This window comes from Scomber scombrus, chromosome 10, assembly GCF_963691925.1.
Source record: "Scomber scombrus chromosome 10, fScoSco1.1, whole genome shotgun sequence".
NCBI classification, from domain to species: domain Eukaryota; kingdom Metazoa; phylum Chordata; class Actinopteri; order Scombriformes; family Scombridae; genus Scomber; species Scomber scombrus.
In genome coordinates, this window is record NC_084979.1 from 2,990,172 (window position 1) to 3,007,624 (window position 17,453).

Here is a 17,453-nt window from a genome sequence, read left to right on the forward strand (position 1 = left end):
CCTGGGAATACCAGGTGCTGTAAGCTTTTTCCTCTCAGCTGTCATGAGCCCACTAGTCTTGAATTGAGCAGTGTGTCCAAACCTTTGACTGGTACTGTACATTACGTCCATATGAATGAAATAAAATTTAAAAAAAAAACAAAAAAAAAACGTATACATATTCATAGGATCTAAGGCAAATCACATATAAAAGATTTGATAATAGGACCGGGTGTGCAGTTTTGTGATATCCCTAATCAATCCCCTAGCTATATACACAGTATATCATGAATGTGAGTTTTCATATCAAGTGTTGTCCTTTGCACACTGGGCTGAATGGGGGAAAGTGTGCTTTAGTAAATAATGATTATATGGGCAAATAGGTAGTATACGGTAAATATGTGAGATATCAATGAGTATTTGAAGGCACTGTAGGTAGGAATGATGTGGAATAAAGTGCAAAGATTAGGTATATGTGGCTGATGGTATGGTGGCATCCGCTGCATGTGACGTGTATTATGTGCAGAGCGAATAGAATGTGTGAAATGTTCCATTTAATTTCCTCCAGTGACAAGGACGGGTATAACGGGCCCTGGCGTAGCTTTAAATGGGCTTTCTGCTGGCTGTTTCTTCGCTTACGGCCATACCACCCTGAACACGCCCGATCTCGTCTGATCTCGGAAGCTAAGCAGGGTCGGGCCTGGTTAGTACTTGGATGGGAGACCGCCTGGGAATACCAGGTGCTGTAAGCTTTTTCCTCTCAGCTGTCACCAGAGGAGGGCGCTGTTGCTCCATCGCCGCACACAGGGCTTTGAGAAGCAAAGCTGCAATCATTCCAGCTGTGTGTGTATGCAGGGCAGAGAGGTGGCACTGAGACGCCTCACTTTCCAAGTAGTTTTGAGGGTTCCTGTTGTCACTGTTACAGCCTGTTAAAAGCCCGCAATCATCTTATAAGCGCATGTACACAAATAGCCTGAGAAAACAACAATTCCTATGAAAGTAATGTTAAAGTATAGCATGTGTTTGATGGCTGAGACCCCATTATCCGACACTCAGATGGTGAGAGCAACTGTCAGTGGTGTCACAGCATCTTTAAATAGGCTTTCTGCTGGCTGTTTCCTCGCTTACGGCCATACCACCCTGAACACGCCCGATCTCGTCTGATCTCGGAAGCTAAGCAGGGTCGGGCCTGGTTAGTACTTGGATGGGAGACCGCCTGGGAATACCAGGTGCTGTAAGCTTTTTCCTCTCAGCTGTCATGAGCCCACTAGTCTTGAATTGAGCAGTGTGTCCAAACCTTTGACTGGTACTGTACATTACGTCCATATGAATGAAATAAAATTAAAAAAAAAACAAAAAAAAAAACGTATACATATTCATAGGATCTAAGGCAAATCACATATAAAAGATTTGATAATAGGACCGGGTGTGCAGTTTTGTGATATCCCTAATCAATCCCCTAGCTATATACACAGTATATCATGAATGTGAGTTTTCATATCAAGTGTTGTCCTTTGCACACTGGGCTGAATGGGGGAAAGTGTGCTTTAGTAAATAATGATTATATGGGCAAATAGGTAGTATACGGTAAATATGTGAGATATCAATGAGTATTTGAAGGCACTGTAGGTAGGAATGATGTGGAATAAAGTGCAAAGATTAGGTATATGTGGCTGATGGTATGGTGGCATCCGCTGCATGTGACGTGTATTATGTGCAGAGCGAATAGAATGTGTGAAATGTTCCATTTAATTTCCTCCAGTGACAGGGACGGGTATAACGGGCCCTGGCGTAGCTTTAAATGGGCTTTCTGCTGGCTGTTTCTTCGCTTACGGCCATACCACCCTGAACACGCCCGATCTCGTCTGATCTCGGAAGCTAAGCAGGGTCGGGCCTGGTTAGTACTTGGATGGGAGACCGCCTGGGAATACCAGGTGCTGTAAGCTTTTTCCTCTCAGCTGTCACCAGAGGAGGGCGCTGTTGCTCCATCGCCGCACACAGGGCTTTGAGAAGCAAAGCTGCAATCATTCCAGCTGTGTGTGTATGCAGGGCAGAGAGGTGGCACTGAGACGCCTCACTTTCCAAGTAGTTTTGAGGGTTCCTGTTGTCACTGTTACAGCCTGTTAAAAGCCCGCAATCATCTTATAAGCGCATGTACACAAATAGCCTGAGAAAACAACAATTCCTATGAAAGTAATGTTAAAGTATAGCATGTGTTTGATGGCTGAGACCCCATTATCCGACACTCAGATGGTGAGAGCAACTGTCAGTGGTGTCACAGCATCTTTAAATAGGCTTTCTGCTGGCTGTTTCCTCGCTTACGGCCATACCACCCTGAACACGCCCGATCTCGTCTGATCTCGGAAGCTAAGCAGGGTCGGGCCTGGTTAGTACTTGGATGGGAGACCGCCTGGGAATACCAGGTGCTGTAAGCTTTTTCCTCTCAGCTGTCATGAGCCCACTAGTCTTGAATTGAGCAGTGTGTCCAAACCTTTGACTGGTACTGTACATTACGTCCATATGAATGAAATAAAATTTAAAAAAAAAACAAAAAAAAAACGTATACATATTCATAGGATCTAAGGCAAATCACATATAAAAGATTTGATAATAGGACCGGGTGTGCAGTTTTGTGATATCCCTAATCAATCCCCTAGCTATATACACAGTATATCATGAATGTGAGTTTTCATATCAAGTGTTGTCCTTTGCACACTGGGCTGAATGGGGGAAAGTGTGCTTTAGTAAATAATGATTATATGGGCAAATAGGTAGTATACGGTAAATATGTGAGATATCAATGAGTATTTGAAGGCACTGTAGGTAGGAATGATGTGGAATAAAGTGCAAAGATTAGGTATATGTGGCTGATGGTATGGTGGCATCCGCTGCATGTGACGTGTATTATGTGCAGAGCGAATAGAATGTGTGAAATGTTCCATTTAATTTCCTCCAGTGACAAGGACGGGTATAACGGGCCCTGGCGTAGCTTTAAATGGGCTTTCTGCTGGCTGTTTCTTCGCTTACGGCCATACCACCCTGAACACGCCCGATCTCGTCTGATCTCGGAAGCTAAGCAGGGTCGGGCCTGGTTAGTACTTGGATGGGAGACCGCCTGGGAATACCAGGTGCTGTAAGCTTTTTCCTCTCAGCTGTCACCAGAGGAGGGCGCTGTTGCTCCATCGCCGCACACAGGGCTTTGAGAAGCAAAGCTGCAATCATTCCAGCTGTGTGGGTATGCAGGGCAGAGAGGTGGCACTGAGACGCCTCACTTTCCAAGTAGTTTTGAGGGTTCCTGTTGTCACTGTTACAGCCTGTTAAAAGCCCGCAATCATCTTATAAGCGCATGTACACAAATAGCCTGAGAAAACAACAATTCCTATGAAAGTAATGTTAAAGTATAGCATGTGTTTGATGGCTGAGACCCCATTATCCGCCACTCAGATGGTGAGAGGAACTGTCAGTGGTGTCACAGCATCTTTAAATAGGCTTTCTGCTGGCTGTTTCCTCGCTTACGGCCATACCACCCTGAACACGCCCGATCTCGTCTGATCTCGGAAGCTAAGCAGGGTCGGGCCTGGTTAGTACTTGGATGGGAGACCGCCTGGGAATACCAGGTGCTGTAAGCTTTTTCCTCTCAGCTGTCATGAGCCCACTAGTCTTGAATTGAGCAGTGTGTCCAAACCTTTGACTGGTACTGTACATTACGTCCATATGAATGAAATAAAATTAAAAAAAAAAAAAAAAAAAAAACGTATACATATTCATAGGATCTAAGGCAAATCACATATAAAAGATTTGATAATAGGACCGGGTGTGCAGTTTTGTGATATCCCTAATCAATCCCCTAGCTATATACACAGTATATCATGAATGTGAGTTTTCATATCAAGTGTTGTCCTTTGCACACTGGGCTGAATGGGGGAAAGTGTGCTTTAGTAAATAATGATTATATGGGCAAATAGGTAGTATACGGTAAATATGTGAGATATCAATGAGTATTTGAAGGCACTGTAGGTAGGAATGATGTGGAATAAAGTGCAAAGATTAGGTATATGTGGCTGATGGTATGGTGGCATCCGCTGCATGTGACGTGTATTATGTGCAGAGCGAATAGAATGTGTGAAATGTTCCATTTAATTTCCTTCAGTGACAGGGACGGGTATAACGGGCCCTGGCGTAGCTTTAAATGGGCTTTCTGCTGGCTGTTTCTTCGCTTACGGCCATACCACCCTGAACACGCCCGATCTCGTCTGATCTCGGAAGCTAAGCAGGGTCGGGCCTGGTTAGTACTTGGATGGGAGACCGCCTGGGAATACCAGGTGCTGTAAGCTTTTTCCTCTCAGCTGTCACCAGAGGAGGGCGCTGTTGCTCCATCGCCGCACACAGGGCTTTGAGAAGCAAAGCTGCAATCATTCCAGCTGTGTGTGTATGCAGGGCAGAGAGGTGGCACTGAGACGCCTCACTTTCCAAGTAGTTTTGAGGGTTCCTGTTGTCACTGTTACAGCCTGTTAAAAGCCCGCAATCATCTTATAAGCGCATGTACACAAATAGCCTGAGAAAACAACAATTCCTATGAAAGTAATGTTAAAGTATAGCATGTGTTTGATGGCTGAGACCCCATTATCCGACACTCAGATGGTGAGAGCAACTGTCAGTGGTGTCACAGCATCTTTAAATAGGCTTTCTGCTGGCTGTTTCCTCGCTTACGGCCATACCACCCTGAACACGCCCGATCTCGTCTGATCTCGGAAGCTAAGCAGGGTCGGGCCTGGTTAGTACTTGGATGGGAGACCGCCTGGGAATACCAGGTGCTGTAAGCTTTTTCCTCTCAGCTGTCATGAGCCCACTAGTCTTGAATTGAGCAGTGTGTCCAAACCTTTGACTGGTACTGTACATTACGTCCATATGAATGAAATAAAATTAAAAAAAAAAAATTAAAAAAAACGTATACATATTCATAGGATCTAAGGCAAATCACATATAAAAGATTTGATAATAGGACCGGGTGTGCAGTTTTGTGATATCCCTGATCAATCCCCTAGCTATATACACAGTATATCATGAATGTGAGTTTTCATATCAAGTGTTGTCCTTTGCACACTGGGCTGAATGGGGGAAAGTGTGCTTTAGTAAATAATGATTATATGGGCAAATAGGTAGTATACGGTAAATATGTGAGATATCAATGAGTATTTGAAGGCACTGTAGGTAGGAATGATGTGGAATAAAGTGCAAAGATTAGGTATATGTGGCTGATGGTATGGTGGCATCCGCTGCATGTGACGTGTATTATGTGCAGAGCGAATAGAATGTGTGAAATGTTCCATTTAATTTCCTCCAGTGACAGGGACGGGTATAACGGGCCCTGGCGTAGCTTTAAATGGGCTTTCTGCTGGCTGTTTCTTCGCTTACGGCCATACCACCCTGAACACGCCCGATCTCGTCTGATCTCGGAAGCTAAGCAGGGTCGGGCCTGGTTAGTACTTGGATGGGAGACCGCCTGGGAATACCAGGTGCTGTAAGCTTTTTCCTCTCAGCTGTCACCAGAGGAGGGCGCTGTTGCTCCATCGCCGCACACAGGGCTTTGAGAAGCAAAGCTGCAATCATTCCAGCTGTGTGTGTATGCAGGGCAGAGAGGTGGCACTGAGACGCCTCACTTTCCAAGTAGTTTTGAGGGTTCCTGTTGTCACTGTTACAGCCTGTTAAAAGCCCGCAATCATCTTATAAGCGCATGTACACAAATAGCCTGAGAAAACAACAATTCCTATGAAAGTAATGTTAAAGTATAGCATGTGTTTGATGGCTGAGACCCCATTATCCGACACTCAGATGGTGAGAGCAACTGTCAGTGGTGTCACAGCATCTTTAAATAGGCTTTCTGCTGGCTGTTTCCTCGCTTACGGCCATACCACCCTGAACACGCCCGATCTCGTCTGATCTCGGAAGCTAAGCAGGGTCGGGCCTGGTTAGTACTTGGATGGGAGACCGCCTGGGAATACCAGGTGCTGTAAGCTTTTTCCTCTCAGCTGTCATGAGCCCACTAGTCTTGAATTGAGCAGTGTGTCCAAACCTTTGACTGGTACTGTACATTACGTCCATATGAATGAAATAAAATTAAAAAAAAAAAATTAAAAAAAACGTATACATATTCATAGGATCTAAGGCAAATCACATATAAAAGATTTGATAATAGGACCGGGTGTGCAGTTTTGTGATATCCCTGATCAATCCCCTAGCTATATACACAGTATATCATGAATGTGAGTTTTCATATCAAGTGTTGTCCTTTGCACACTGGGCTGAATGGGGGAAAGTGTGCTTTAGTAAATAATGATTATATGGGCAAATAGGTAGTATACGGTAAATATGTGAGATATCAATGAGTATTTGAAGGCACTGTAGGTAGGAATGATGTGGAATAAAGTGCAAAGATTAGGTATATGTGGCTGATGGTATGGTGGCATCCGCTGCATGTGACGTGTATTATGTGCAGAGCGAATAGAATGTGTGAAATGTTCCATTTAATTTCCTCCAGTGACAAGGACGGGTATAACGGGCCCTGGCGTAGCTTTAAATGGGCTTTCTGCTGGCTGTTTCTTCGCTTACGGCCATACCACCCTGAACACGCCCGATCTCGTCTGATCTCGGAAGCTAAGCAGGGTCGGGCCTGGTTAGTACTTGGATGGGAGACCGCCTGGGAATACCAGGTGCTGTAAGCTTTTTCCTCTCAGCTGTCACCAGAGGAGGGCGCTGTTGCTCCATCGCCGCACACAGGGCTTTGAGAAGCAAAGCTGCAATCATTCCAGCTGTGTGTGTATGCAGGGCAGAGAGGTGGCACTGAGACGCCTCACTTTCCAAGTAGTTTTGAGGGTTCCTGTTGTCACTGTTACAGCCTGTTAAAAGCCCGCAATCATCTTATAAGCGCATGTACACAAATAGCCTGAGAAAACAACAATTCCTATGAAAGTAATGTTAAAGTATAGCATGTGTTTGATGGCTGAGACCCCATTATCCGCCACTCAGATGGTGAGAGGAACTGTCAGTGGTGTCACAGCATCTTTAAATAGGCTTTCTGCTGGCTGTTTCCTCGCTTACGGCCATACCACCCTGAACACGCCCGATCTCGTCTGATCTCGGAAGCTAAGCAGGGTCGGGCCTGGTTAGTACTTGGATGGGAGACCGCCTGGGAATACCAGGTGCTGTAAGCTTTTTCCTCTCAGCTGTCATGAGCCCACTAGTCTTGAATTGAGCAGTGTGTCCAAACCTTTGACTGGTACTGTACATTACGTCCATATGAATGAAATAAAATTTAAAAAAACAAAAAAAACAAAACGTATACATATTCATAGGATCTAAGGCAAATCACATATAAAAGATTTGATAATAGGACCGGGTGTGCAGTTTTGTGATATCCCTAATCAATCCCCTAGCTATATACACAGTATATCATGAATGTGAGTTTTCATATCAAGTGTTGTCCTTTGCACACTGGGCTGAATGGGGGAAAGTGTGCTTTAGTAAATAATGATTATATGGGCAAATAGGTAGTATACGGTAAATATGTGAGATATCAATGAGTATTTGAAGGCACTGTAGGTAGGAATGATGTGGAATAAAGTGCAAAGATTAGGTATATGTGGCTGATGGTATGGTGGCATCCGCTGCATGTGACGTGTATTATGTGCAGAGCGAATAGAATGTGTGAAATGTTCCATTTAATTTCCTTCAGTGACAGGGACGGGTATAACGGGCCCTGGCGTAGCTTTAAATGGGCTTTCTGCTGGCTGTTTCTTCGCTTACGGCCATACCACCCTGAACACGCCCGATCTCGTCTGATCTCGGAAGCTAAGCAGGGTCGGGCCTGGTTAGTACTTGGATGGGAGACCGCCTGGGAATACCAGGTGCTGTAAGCTTTTTCCTCTCAGCTGTCACCAGAGGAGGGCGCTGTTGCTCCATCGCCGCACACAGGACTTTGAGAAGCAAAGCTGCAATCATTCCAGCTGTGTGTGTATGCAGGGCAGAGAGGTGGCACTGAGACGCCTCACTTTCCAAGTAGTTTTGAGGGTTCCTGTTGTCACTGTTACAGCCTGTTAAAAGCCCGCAATCATCTTATAAGCGCATGTACACAAATAGCCTGAGAAAACAACAATTCCTATGAAAGTAATGTTAAAGTATAGCATGTGTTTGATGGCTGAGACCCCATTATCCGCCACTCAGATGGTGAGAGGAACTGTCAGTGGTGTCACAGCATCTTTAAATAGGCTTTCTGCTGGCTGTTTCCTCGCTTACGGCCATACCACCCTGAACACGCCCGATCTCGTCTGATCTCGGAAGCTAAGCAGGGTCGGGCCTGGTTAGTACTTGGATGGGAGACCGCCTGGGAATACCAGGTGCTGTAAGCTTTTTCCTCTCAGCTGTCATGAGCCCACTAGTCTTGAATTGAGCAGTGTGTCCAAACCTTTGACTGGTACTGTACATTACGTCCATATGAATGAAATAAAATTTAAAAAAAAAAAAAAAACAAAACGTATACATATTCATAGGATCTAAGGCAAATCACATATAAAAGATTTGATAATAGGACCGGGTGTGCAGTTTTGTGATATCCCTAATCAATCCCCTAGCTATATACACAGTATATCATGAATGTGAGTTTTCATATCAAGTGTTGTCCTTTGCACACTGGGCTGAATGGGGGAAAGTGTGCTTTAGTAAATAATGATTATATGGGCAAATAGGTAGTATACGGTAAATATGTGAGATATCAATGAGTATTTGAAGGCACTGTAGGTAGGAATGATGTGGAATAAAGTGCAAAGATTAGGTATATGTGGCTGATGGTATGGTGGCATCCGCTGCATGTGACGTGTATTATGTGCAGAGCGAATAGAATGTGTGAAATGTTCCATTTAATTTCCTCCAGTGACAAGGACGGGTATAACGGGCCCTGGCGTAGCTTTAAATGGGCTTTCTGCTGGCTGTTTCTTCGCTTACGGCCATACCACCCTGAACACGCCCGATCTCGTCTGATCTCGGAAGCTAAGCAGGGTCGGGCCTGGTTAGTACTTGGATGGGAGACCGCCTGGGAATACCAGGTGCTGTAAGCTTTTTCCTCTCAGCTGTCACCAGAGGAGGGCGCTGTTGCTCCATCGCCGCACACAGGGCTTTGAGAAGCAAAGCTGCAATCATTCCAGCTGTGTGTGTATGCAGGGCAGAGAGGTGGCACTGAGACGCCTCACTTTCCAAGTAGTTTTGAGGGTTCCTGTTGTCACTGTTACAGCCTGTTAAAAGCCCGCAATCATCTTATAAGCGCATGTACACAAATAGCCTGAGAAAACAACAATTCCTATGAAAGTAATGTTAAAGTATAGCATGTGTTTGATGGCTGAGACCCCATTATCCGACACTCAGATGGTGAGAGCAACTGTCAGTGGTGTCACAGCATCTTTAAATAGGCTTTCTGCTGGCTGTTTCCTCGCTTACGGCCATACCACCCTGAACACGCCCGATCTCGTCTGATCTCGGAAGCTAAGCAGGGTCGGGCCTGGTTAGTACTTGGATGGGAGACCGCCTGGGAATACCAGGTGCTGTAAGCTTTTTCCTCTCAGCTGTCATGAGCCCACTAGTCTTGAATTGAGCAGTGTGTCCAAACCTTTGACTGGTACTGTACATTACGTCCATATGAATGAAATAAAATTAAAAAAAAAAAATTAAAAAAAACGTATACATATTCATAGGATCTAAGGCAAATCACATATAAAAGATTTGATAATAGGACCGGGTGTGCAGTTTTGTGATATCCCTGATCAATCCCCTAGCTATATACACAGTATATCATGAATGTGAGTTTTCATATCAAGTGTTGTCCTTTGCACACTGGGCTGAATGGGGGAAAGTGTGCTTTAGTAAATAATGATTATATGGGCAAATAGGTAGTATACGGTAAATATGTGAGATATCAATGAGTATTTGAAGGCACTGTAGGTAGGAATGATGTGGAATAAAGTGCAAAGATTAGGTATATGTGGCTGATGGTATGGTGGCATCCGCTGCATGTGACGTGTATTATGTGCAGAGCGAATAGAATGTGTGAAATGTTCCATTTAATTTCCTCCAGTGACAAGGACGGGTATAACGGGCCCTGGCGTAGCTTTAAATGGGCTTTCTGCTGGCTGTTTCTTCGCTTACGGCCATACCACCCTGAACACGCCCGATCTCGTCTGATCTCGGAAGCTAAGCAGGGTCGGGCCTGGTTAGTACTTGGATGGGAGACCGCCTGGGAATACCAGGTGCTGTAAGCTTTTTCCTCTCAGCTGTCACCAGAGGAGGGCGCTGTTGCTCCATCGCCGCACACAGGGCTTTGAGAAGCAAAGCTGCAATCATTCCAGCTGTGTGTGTATGCAGGGCAGAGAGGTGGCACTGAGACGCCTCACTTTCCAAGTAGTTTTGAGGGTTCCTGTTGTCACTGTTACAGCCTGTTAAAAGCCCGCAATCATCTTATAAGCGCATGTACACAAATAGCCTGAGAAAACAACAATTCCTATGAAAGTAATGTTAAAGTATAGCATGTGTTTGATGGCTGAGACCCCATTATCCGACACTCAGATGGTGAGAGCAACTGTCAGTGGTGTCACAGCATCTTTAAATAGGCTTTCTGCTGGCTGTTTCCTCGCTTACGACCATACCACCCTGAACACGCCCGATTTCGTCTGATCTCGGAAGCTAAGCAGGGTCGGGCCTGGTTAGTACTTGGATGGGAGACCGCCTGGGAATACCAGGTGCTGTAAGCTTTTTCCTCTCAGCTGTCATGAGCCCACTAGTCTTGAATTGAGCAGTGTGTCCAAACCTTTGACTGGTACTGTACATTACGTCCATATGAATGAAATAAAATTAAAAAAAAAAAACAAAAAAAAACGTATACATATTCATAGGATCTAAGGCAAATCACATATAAAAGATTTGATAATAGGACCGGGTGTGCAGTTTTGTGATATCCCTAATCAATCCCCTAGCTATATACACAGTATATCATGAATGTGAGTTTTCATATCAAGTGTTGTCCTTTGCACACTGGGCTGAATGGGGGAAAGTGTGCTTTAGTAAATAATGATTATATGGGCAAATAGGTAGTATACGGTAAATATGTGAGATATCAATGAGTATTTGAAGGCACTGTAGGTAGGAATGATGTGGAATAAAGTGCAAAGATTAGGTATATGTGGCTGATGGTATGGTGGCATCCGCTGCATGTGACGTGTATTATGTGCAGAGCGAATAGAATGTGTGAAATGTTCCATTTAATTTCCTTCAGTGACAGGGACGGGTATAACGGGCCCTGGCGTAGCTTTAAATGGGCTTTCTGCTGGCTGTTTCTTCGCTTACGGCCATACCACCCTGAACACGCCCGATCTCGTCTGATCTCGGAAGCTAAGCAGGGTCGGGCCTGGTTAGTACTTGGATGGGAGACCGCCTGGGAATACCAGGTGCTGTAAGCTTTTTCCTCTCAGCTGTCATGAGCCCACTAGTCTTGAATTGAGCAGTGTGTCCAAACCTTTGACTGGTACTGTACATTACGTCCATATGAATGAAATAAAATTTAAAAAAAAAACAAAAAAAAAACGTATACATATTCATAGGATCTAAGGCAAATCACATATAAAAGATTTGATAATAGGACCGGGTGTGCAGTTTTGTGATATCCCTAATCAATCCCCTAGCTATATACACAGTATATCATGAATGTGAGTTTTCATATCAAGTGTTGTCCTTTGCACACTGGGCTGAATGGGGGAAAGTGTGCTTTAGTAAATAATGATTATATGGGCAAATAGGTAGTATACGGTAAATATGTGAGATATCAATGAGTATTTGAAGGCACTGTAGGTAGGAATGATGTGGAATAAAGTGCAAAGATTAGGTATATGTGGCTGATGGTATGGTGGCATCCGCTGCATGTGACGTGTATTATGTGCAGAGCGAATAGAATGTGTGAAATGTTCCATTTAATTTCCTCCAGTGACAAGGACGGGTATAACGGGCCCTGGCGTAGCTTTAAATAGGCTTTCTGCTGGCTGTTTCTTCGCTTACGGCCATACCACCCTGAACACGCCCGATCTCGTCTGATCTCGGAAGCTAAGCAGGGTCGGGCCTGGTTAGTACTTGGATGGGAGACCGCCTGGGAATACCAGGTGCTGTAAGCTTTTTCCTCTCAGCTGTCACCAGAGGAGGGCGCTGTTGCTCCATCGCCGCACACAGGGCTTTGAGAAGCAAAGCTGCAATCATTCCAGCTGTGTGTGTATGCAGGGCAGAGAGGTGGCACTGAGACGCCTCACTTTCCAAGTAGTTTTGAGGGTTCCTGTTGTCACTGTTACAGCCTGTTAAAAGCCCGCAATCATCTTATAAGCGCATGTACACAAATAGCCTGAGAAAACAACAATTCCTATGAAAGTAATGTTAAAGTATAGCATGTGTTTGATGGCTGAGACCCCATTATCCGCCACTCAGATGGTGAGAGGAACTGTCAGTGGTGTCACAGCATCTTTAAATAGGCTTTCTGCTGGCTGTTTCCTCGCTTACGGCCATACCACCCTGAACACGCCCGATCTCGTCTGATCTCGGAAGCTAAGCAGGGTCGGGCCTGGTTAGTACTTGGATGGGAGACCGCCTGGGAATACCAGGTGCTGTAAGCTTTTTCCTCTCAGCTGTCATGAGCCCACTAGTCTTGAATTGAGCAGTGTGTCCAAACCTTTGACTGGTACTGTACATTACGTCCATATGAATGAAATAAAATTTAAAAAAACAAAAAAAACAAAACGTATACATATTCATAGGATCTAAGGCAAATCACATATAAAAGATTTGATAATAGGACCGGGTGTGCAGTTTTGTGATATCCCTAATCAATCCCCTAGCTATATACACAGTATATCATGAATGTGAGTTTTCATATCAAGTGTTGTCCTTTGCACACTGGGCTGAATGGGGGAAAGTGTGCTTTAGTAAATAATGATTATATGGGCAAATAGGTAGTATACGGTAAATATGTGAGATATCAATGAGTATTTGAAGGCACTGTAGGTAGGAATGATGTGGAATAAAGTGCAAAGATTAGGTATATGTGGCTGATGGTATGGTGGCATCCGCTGCATGTGACGTGTATTATGTGCAGAGCGAATAGAATGTGTGAAATGTTCCATTTAATTTCCTTCAGTGACAGGGACGGGTATAACGGGCCCTGGCGTAGCTTTAAATGGGCTTTCTGCTGGCTGTTTCTTCGCTTACGGCCATACCACCCTGAACACGCCCGATCTCGTCTGATCTCGGAAGCTAAGCAGGGTCGGGCCTGGTTAGTACTTGGATGGGAGACCGCCTGGGAATACCAGGTGCTGTAAGCTTTTTCCTCTCAGCTGTCATGAGCCCACTAGTCTTGAATTGAGCAGTGTGTCCAAACCTTTGACTGGTACTGTACATTACGTCCATATGAATGAAATAAAATTAAAAAAAAAAAAAAAAAAAAAACGTATACATATTCATAGGATCTAAGGCAAATCACATATAAAAGATTTGATAATAGGACCGGGTGTGCAGTTTTGTGATATCCCTAATCAATCCCCTAGCTATATACACAGTATATCATGAATGTGAGTTTTCATATCAAGTGTTGTCCTTTGCACACTGGGCTGAATGGGGGAAAGTGTGCTTTAGTAAATAATGATTATATGGGCAAATAGGTAGTATACGGTAAATATGTGAGATATCAATGAGTATTTGAAGGCACTGTAGGTAGGAATGATGTGGAATAAAGTGCAAAGATTAGGTATATGTGGCTGATGGTATGGTGGCATCCGCTGCATGTGACGTGTATTATGTGCAGAGCGAATAGAATGTGTGAAATGTTCCATTTAATTTCCTCCAGTGACAAGGACGGGTATAACGGGCCCTGGCGTAGCTTTAAATAGGCTTTCTGCTGGCTGTTTCTTCGCTTACGGCCATACCACCCTGAACACGCCCGATCTCGTCTGATCTCGGAAGCTAAGCAGGGTCGGGCCTGGTTAGTACTTGGATGGGAGACCGCCTGGGAATACCAGGTGCTGTAAGCTTTTTCCTCTCAGCTGTCACCAGAGGAGGGCGCTGTTGCTCCATCGCCGCACACAGGGCTTTGAGAAGCAAAGCTGCAATCATTCCAGCTGTGTGTGTATGCAGGGCAGAGAGGTGGCACTGAGACGCCTCACTTTCCAAGTAGTTTTGAGGGTTCCTGTTGTCACTGTTACAGCCTGTTAAAAGCCCGCAATCATCTTATAAGCGCATGTACACAAATAGCCTGAGAAAACAACAATTCCTATGAAAGTAATGTTAAAGTATAGCATGTGTTTGATGGCTGAGACCCCATTATCCGACACTCAGATGGTGAGAGCAACTGTCAGTGGTGTCACAGCATCTTTAAATAGGCTTTCTGCTGGCTGTTTCCTCGCTTACGGCCATACCACCCTGAACACGCCCGATCTCGTCTGATCTCGGAAGCTAAGCAGGGTCGGGCCTGGTTAGTACTTGGATGGGAGACCGCCTGGGAATACCAGGTGCTGTAAGCTTTTTCCTCTCAGCTGTCATGAGCCCACTAGTCTTGAATTGAGCAGTGTGTCCAAACCTTTGACTGGTACTGTACATTACGTCCATATGAATGAAATAAAATTAAAAAAACGTATACATATTCATAGGATCTAAGGCAAATCACATAAAAAAGATTTGATAATAGAACCGGGTGTGCAGTTTTGTGATATCCCAAATCAATCCCCTAGCTATATACACAGTATATCATGAATGTGAGTTTTCATATCAAGTGTTGTCCTTTGCACACTGGGCTGAATGGGGGAAAGTGTGCTTTAGTAAATAATGATTATATGGGCAAATAGGTAGTATACGGTAAATATGTGAGATATCAATGAGTATTTGAAGGCACTGTAGGTAGGAATGATGTGGAATAAAGTGCAAAGATTAGGTATATGTGGCTGATGGTATGGTGGCATCCGCTGCATGTGACGTGTATTATGTGCAGAGCGAATAGAATGTGTGAAATGTTCCATTTAATTTCCTTCAGTGACAGGGACGGGTATAACGGGCCCTGGCGTAGCTTTAAATGGGCTTTCTGCTGGCTGTTTCTTCGCTTACGACCATACCACCCTGAACACGCCCGATCTCGTCTGATCTCGGAAGCTAAGCAGGGTCGGGCCTGGTTAGTACTTGGATGGGAGACCGCCTGGGAATACCAGGTGCTGTAAGCTTTTTCCTCTCAGCTGTCACCAGAGGAGGGCGCTGTTGCTCCATCGCCGCACACAGGGCTTTGAGAAGCAAAGCTGCAATCATTCCAGCTGTGTGGGTATGCAGGGCAGAGAGGTGGCACTGAGACGCCTCACTTTCCAAGTAGTTTTGAGGGTTCCTGTTGTCACTGTTACAGCCTGTTAAAAGCCCGCAATCATCTTATAAGCGCATGTACACAAATAGCCTGAGAAAACAACAATTCCTATGAAAGTAATGTTAAAGTATAGCATGTGTTTGATGGCTGAGACCCCATTATCCGCCACTCAGATGGTGAGAGGAACTGTCAGTGGTGTCACAGCATCTTTAAATAGGCTTTCTGCTGGCTGTTTCCTCGCTTACGGCCATACCACCCTGAACACGCCCGATCTCGTCTGATCTCGGAAGCTAAGCAGGGTCGGGCCTGGTTAGTACTTGGATGGGAGACCGCCTGGGAATACCAGGTGCTGTAAGCTTTTTCCTCTCAGCTGTCATGAGCCCACTAGTCTTGAATTGAGCAGTGTGTCCAAACCTTTGACTGGTACTGTACATTACGTCCATATGAATGAAATAAAATTTAAAAAAAAAACAAAAAAAAAACGTATACATATTCATAGGATCTAAGGCAAATCACATATAAAAGATTTGATAATAGGACCGGGTGTGCAGTTTTGTGATATCCCTAATCAATCCCCTAGCTATATACACAGTATATCATGAATGTGAGTTTTCATATCAAGTGTTGTCCTTTGCACACTGGGCTGAATGGGGGAAAGTGTGCTTTAGTAAATAATGATTATATGGGCAAATAGGTAGTATACGGTAAATATGTGAGATATCAATGAGTATTTGAAGGCACTGTAGGTAGGAATGATGTGGAATAAAGTGCAAAGATTAGGTATATGTGGCTGATGGTATGGTGGCATCCGCTGCATGTGACGTGTATTATGTGCAGAGCGAATAGAATGTGTGAAATGTTCCATTTAATTTCCTCCAGTGACAGGGACGGGTATAACGGGCCCTGGCGTAGCTTTAAATGGGCTTTCTGCTGGCTGTTTCTTCGCTTACGGCCATACCACCCTGAACACGCCCGATCTCGTCTGATCTCGGAAGCTAAGCAGGGTCGGGCCTGGTTAGTACTTGGATGGGAGACCGCCTGGGAATACCAGGTGCTGTAAGCTTTTTCCTCTCAGCTGTCACCAGAGGAGGGCGCTGTTGCTCCATCGCCGCACACAGGGCTTTGAGAAGCAAAGCTGCAATCATTCCAGCTGTGTGTGTATGCAGGGCAGAGAGGTGGCACTGAGACGCCTCACTTTCCAAGTAGTTTTGAGGGTTCCTGTTGTCACTGTTACAGCCTGTTAAAAGCCCGCAATCATCTTATAAGCGCATGTACACAAATAGCCTGAGAAAACAACAATTCCTATGAAAGTAATGTTAAAGTATAGCATGTGTTTGATGGCTGAGACCCCATTATCCGACACTCAGATGGTGAGAGCAACTGTCAGTGGTGTCACAGCATCTTTAAATAGGCTTTCTGCTGGCTGTTTCCTCGCTTACGGCCATACCACCCTGAACACGCCCGATCTCGTCTGATCTCGGAAGCTAAGCAGGGTCGGGCCTGGTTAGTACTTGGATGGGAGACCGCCTGGGAATACCAGGTGCTGTAAGCTTTTTCCTCTCAGCTGTCATGAGCCCACTAGTCTTGAATTGAGCAGTGTGTCCAAACCTTTGACTGGTACTGTACATTACGTCCATATGAATGAAATAAAATTAAAAAAAAAACAAAAAAAAAAACGTATACATATTCATAGGATCTAAGGCAAATCACATATAAAAGATTTGATAATAGGACCGGGTGTGCAGTTTTGTGATATCCCTAATCAATCCCCTAGCTATATACACAGTATATCATGAATGTGAGTTTTCATATCAAGTGTTGTCCTTTGCACACTGGGCTGAATGGGGGAAAGTGTGCTTTAGTAAATAATGATTATATGGGCAAATAGGTAGTATACGGTAAATATGTGAGATATCAATGAGTATTTGAAGGCACTGTAGGTAGGAATGATGTGGAATAAAGTGCAAAGATTAGGTATATGTGGCTGATGGTATGGTGGCATCCGCTGCATGTGACGTGTATTATGTGCAGAGCGAATAGAATGTGTGAAATGTTCCATTTA

General features: G+C 44.6%; 29 non-coding genes across 29 annotated transcripts in view; all 29 read left to right on the plus strand.

Annotated features, from left to right (window-relative positions):
- Positions 1–26, plus strand: part of LOC133989477 (5S ribosomal RNA) — a 119-nt gene extending 93 nt beyond the window's left edge. The window contains exon 1 of the ribosomal RNA XR_009926612.1: positions 1–26. This exon is cut by the window's left edge and continues 93 nt beyond it. This is a non-coding gene — a ribosomal RNA (5S ribosomal RNA).
- Positions 27–612: 586 nt separating this feature from the next.
- Positions 613–731, plus strand: LOC133989478 (5S ribosomal RNA). The gene has a single exon (XR_009926613.1). It is a non-coding gene; the product is annotated as a 5S ribosomal RNA (ribosomal RNA).
- Positions 732–1,101: 370 nt separating this feature from the next.
- Positions 1,102–1,220, plus strand: LOC133989480 (5S ribosomal RNA). Its single transcript, XR_009926615.1, has one exon. It is a non-coding gene; the product is annotated as a 5S ribosomal RNA (ribosomal RNA).
- Positions 1,221–1,806: 586 nt separating this feature from the next.
- On the plus strand, positions 1,807–1,925 carry LOC133989481 (5S ribosomal RNA). The gene has a single exon (XR_009926616.1). It is a non-coding gene; the product is annotated as a 5S ribosomal RNA (ribosomal RNA).
- A 370-nt stretch (positions 1,926–2,295) lies between these two features.
- Positions 2,296–2,414, plus strand: LOC133989482 (5S ribosomal RNA). Its single transcript, XR_009926617.1, has one exon. It is a non-coding gene; the product is annotated as a 5S ribosomal RNA (ribosomal RNA).
- A 586-nt stretch (positions 2,415–3,000) lies between these two features.
- On the plus strand, positions 3,001–3,119 carry LOC133989483 (5S ribosomal RNA). Its single transcript, XR_009926618.1, has one exon. It is a non-coding gene; the product is annotated as a 5S ribosomal RNA (ribosomal RNA).
- Positions 3,120–3,489: 370 nt separating this feature from the next.
- LOC133989484 (5S ribosomal RNA) lies at positions 3,490–3,608 on the plus strand. Its single transcript, XR_009926619.1, has one exon. It is a non-coding gene; the product is annotated as a 5S ribosomal RNA (ribosomal RNA).
- Positions 3,609–4,194: 586 nt separating this feature from the next.
- LOC133989485 (5S ribosomal RNA) lies at positions 4,195–4,313 on the plus strand. The gene has a single exon (XR_009926620.1). It is a non-coding gene; the product is annotated as a 5S ribosomal RNA (ribosomal RNA).
- Positions 4,314–4,683: 370 nt separating this feature from the next.
- LOC133989486 (5S ribosomal RNA) lies at positions 4,684–4,802 on the plus strand. Its single transcript, XR_009926621.1, has one exon. It is a non-coding gene; the product is annotated as a 5S ribosomal RNA (ribosomal RNA).
- A 586-nt stretch (positions 4,803–5,388) lies between these two features.
- LOC133989487 (5S ribosomal RNA) lies at positions 5,389–5,507 on the plus strand. Its single transcript, XR_009926622.1, has one exon. It is a non-coding gene; the product is annotated as a 5S ribosomal RNA (ribosomal RNA).
- Positions 5,508–5,877: 370 nt separating this feature from the next.
- On the plus strand, positions 5,878–5,996 carry LOC133989488 (5S ribosomal RNA). Its single transcript, XR_009926623.1, has one exon. It is a non-coding gene; the product is annotated as a 5S ribosomal RNA (ribosomal RNA).
- Positions 5,997–6,582: 586 nt separating this feature from the next.
- Positions 6,583–6,701, plus strand: LOC133989489 (5S ribosomal RNA). The gene has a single exon (XR_009926624.1). It is a non-coding gene; the product is annotated as a 5S ribosomal RNA (ribosomal RNA).
- A 370-nt stretch (positions 6,702–7,071) lies between these two features.
- Positions 7,072–7,190, plus strand: LOC133989492 (5S ribosomal RNA). Its single transcript, XR_009926626.1, has one exon. It is a non-coding gene; the product is annotated as a 5S ribosomal RNA (ribosomal RNA).
- A 586-nt stretch (positions 7,191–7,776) lies between these two features.
- LOC133989493 (5S ribosomal RNA) lies at positions 7,777–7,895 on the plus strand. The gene has a single exon (XR_009926627.1). It is a non-coding gene; the product is annotated as a 5S ribosomal RNA (ribosomal RNA).
- A 370-nt stretch (positions 7,896–8,265) lies between these two features.
- LOC133989494 (5S ribosomal RNA) lies at positions 8,266–8,384 on the plus strand. Its single transcript, XR_009926628.1, has one exon. It is a non-coding gene; the product is annotated as a 5S ribosomal RNA (ribosomal RNA).
- Positions 8,385–8,970: 586 nt separating this feature from the next.
- Positions 8,971–9,089, plus strand: LOC133989495 (5S ribosomal RNA). Its single transcript, XR_009926630.1, has one exon. It is a non-coding gene; the product is annotated as a 5S ribosomal RNA (ribosomal RNA).
- A 370-nt stretch (positions 9,090–9,459) lies between these two features.
- On the plus strand, positions 9,460–9,578 carry LOC133989496 (5S ribosomal RNA). The gene has a single exon (XR_009926631.1). It is a non-coding gene; the product is annotated as a 5S ribosomal RNA (ribosomal RNA).
- Positions 9,579–10,164: 586 nt separating this feature from the next.
- Positions 10,165–10,283, plus strand: LOC133989497 (5S ribosomal RNA). The gene has a single exon (XR_009926632.1). It is a non-coding gene; the product is annotated as a 5S ribosomal RNA (ribosomal RNA).
- A 370-nt stretch (positions 10,284–10,653) lies between these two features.
- On the plus strand, positions 10,654–10,772 carry LOC133988887 (5S ribosomal RNA). Its single transcript, XR_009926074.1, has one exon. It is a non-coding gene; the product is annotated as a 5S ribosomal RNA (ribosomal RNA).
- Positions 10,773–11,358: 586 nt separating this feature from the next.
- On the plus strand, positions 11,359–11,477 carry LOC133989498 (5S ribosomal RNA). Its single transcript, XR_009926633.1, has one exon. It is a non-coding gene; the product is annotated as a 5S ribosomal RNA (ribosomal RNA).
- Positions 11,478–12,063: 586 nt separating this feature from the next.
- On the plus strand, positions 12,064–12,182 carry LOC133989499 (5S ribosomal RNA). Its single transcript, XR_009926634.1, has one exon. It is a non-coding gene; the product is annotated as a 5S ribosomal RNA (ribosomal RNA).
- A 370-nt stretch (positions 12,183–12,552) lies between these two features.
- LOC133989500 (5S ribosomal RNA) lies at positions 12,553–12,671 on the plus strand. Its single transcript, XR_009926635.1, has one exon. It is a non-coding gene; the product is annotated as a 5S ribosomal RNA (ribosomal RNA).
- A 586-nt stretch (positions 12,672–13,257) lies between these two features.
- Positions 13,258–13,376, plus strand: LOC133989502 (5S ribosomal RNA). The gene has a single exon (XR_009926636.1). It is a non-coding gene; the product is annotated as a 5S ribosomal RNA (ribosomal RNA).
- A 586-nt stretch (positions 13,377–13,962) lies between these two features.
- Positions 13,963–14,081, plus strand: LOC133989504 (5S ribosomal RNA). The gene has a single exon (XR_009926638.1). It is a non-coding gene; the product is annotated as a 5S ribosomal RNA (ribosomal RNA).
- A 370-nt stretch (positions 14,082–14,451) lies between these two features.
- On the plus strand, positions 14,452–14,570 carry LOC133989505 (5S ribosomal RNA). The gene has a single exon (XR_009926639.1). It is a non-coding gene; the product is annotated as a 5S ribosomal RNA (ribosomal RNA).
- A 571-nt stretch (positions 14,571–15,141) lies between these two features.
- On the plus strand, positions 15,142–15,260 carry LOC133988564 (5S ribosomal RNA). The gene has a single exon (XR_009925769.1). It is a non-coding gene; the product is annotated as a 5S ribosomal RNA (ribosomal RNA).
- Positions 15,261–15,630: 370 nt separating this feature from the next.
- Positions 15,631–15,749, plus strand: LOC133989506 (5S ribosomal RNA). Its single transcript, XR_009926640.1, has one exon. It is a non-coding gene; the product is annotated as a 5S ribosomal RNA (ribosomal RNA).
- A 586-nt stretch (positions 15,750–16,335) lies between these two features.
- Positions 16,336–16,454, plus strand: LOC133989507 (5S ribosomal RNA). Its single transcript, XR_009926641.1, has one exon. It is a non-coding gene; the product is annotated as a 5S ribosomal RNA (ribosomal RNA).
- A 370-nt stretch (positions 16,455–16,824) lies between these two features.
- Positions 16,825–16,943, plus strand: LOC133989508 (5S ribosomal RNA). Its single transcript, XR_009926642.1, has one exon. It is a non-coding gene; the product is annotated as a 5S ribosomal RNA (ribosomal RNA).
- The last annotated feature ends 510 nt before the right edge of the window (positions 16,944–17,453 follow it).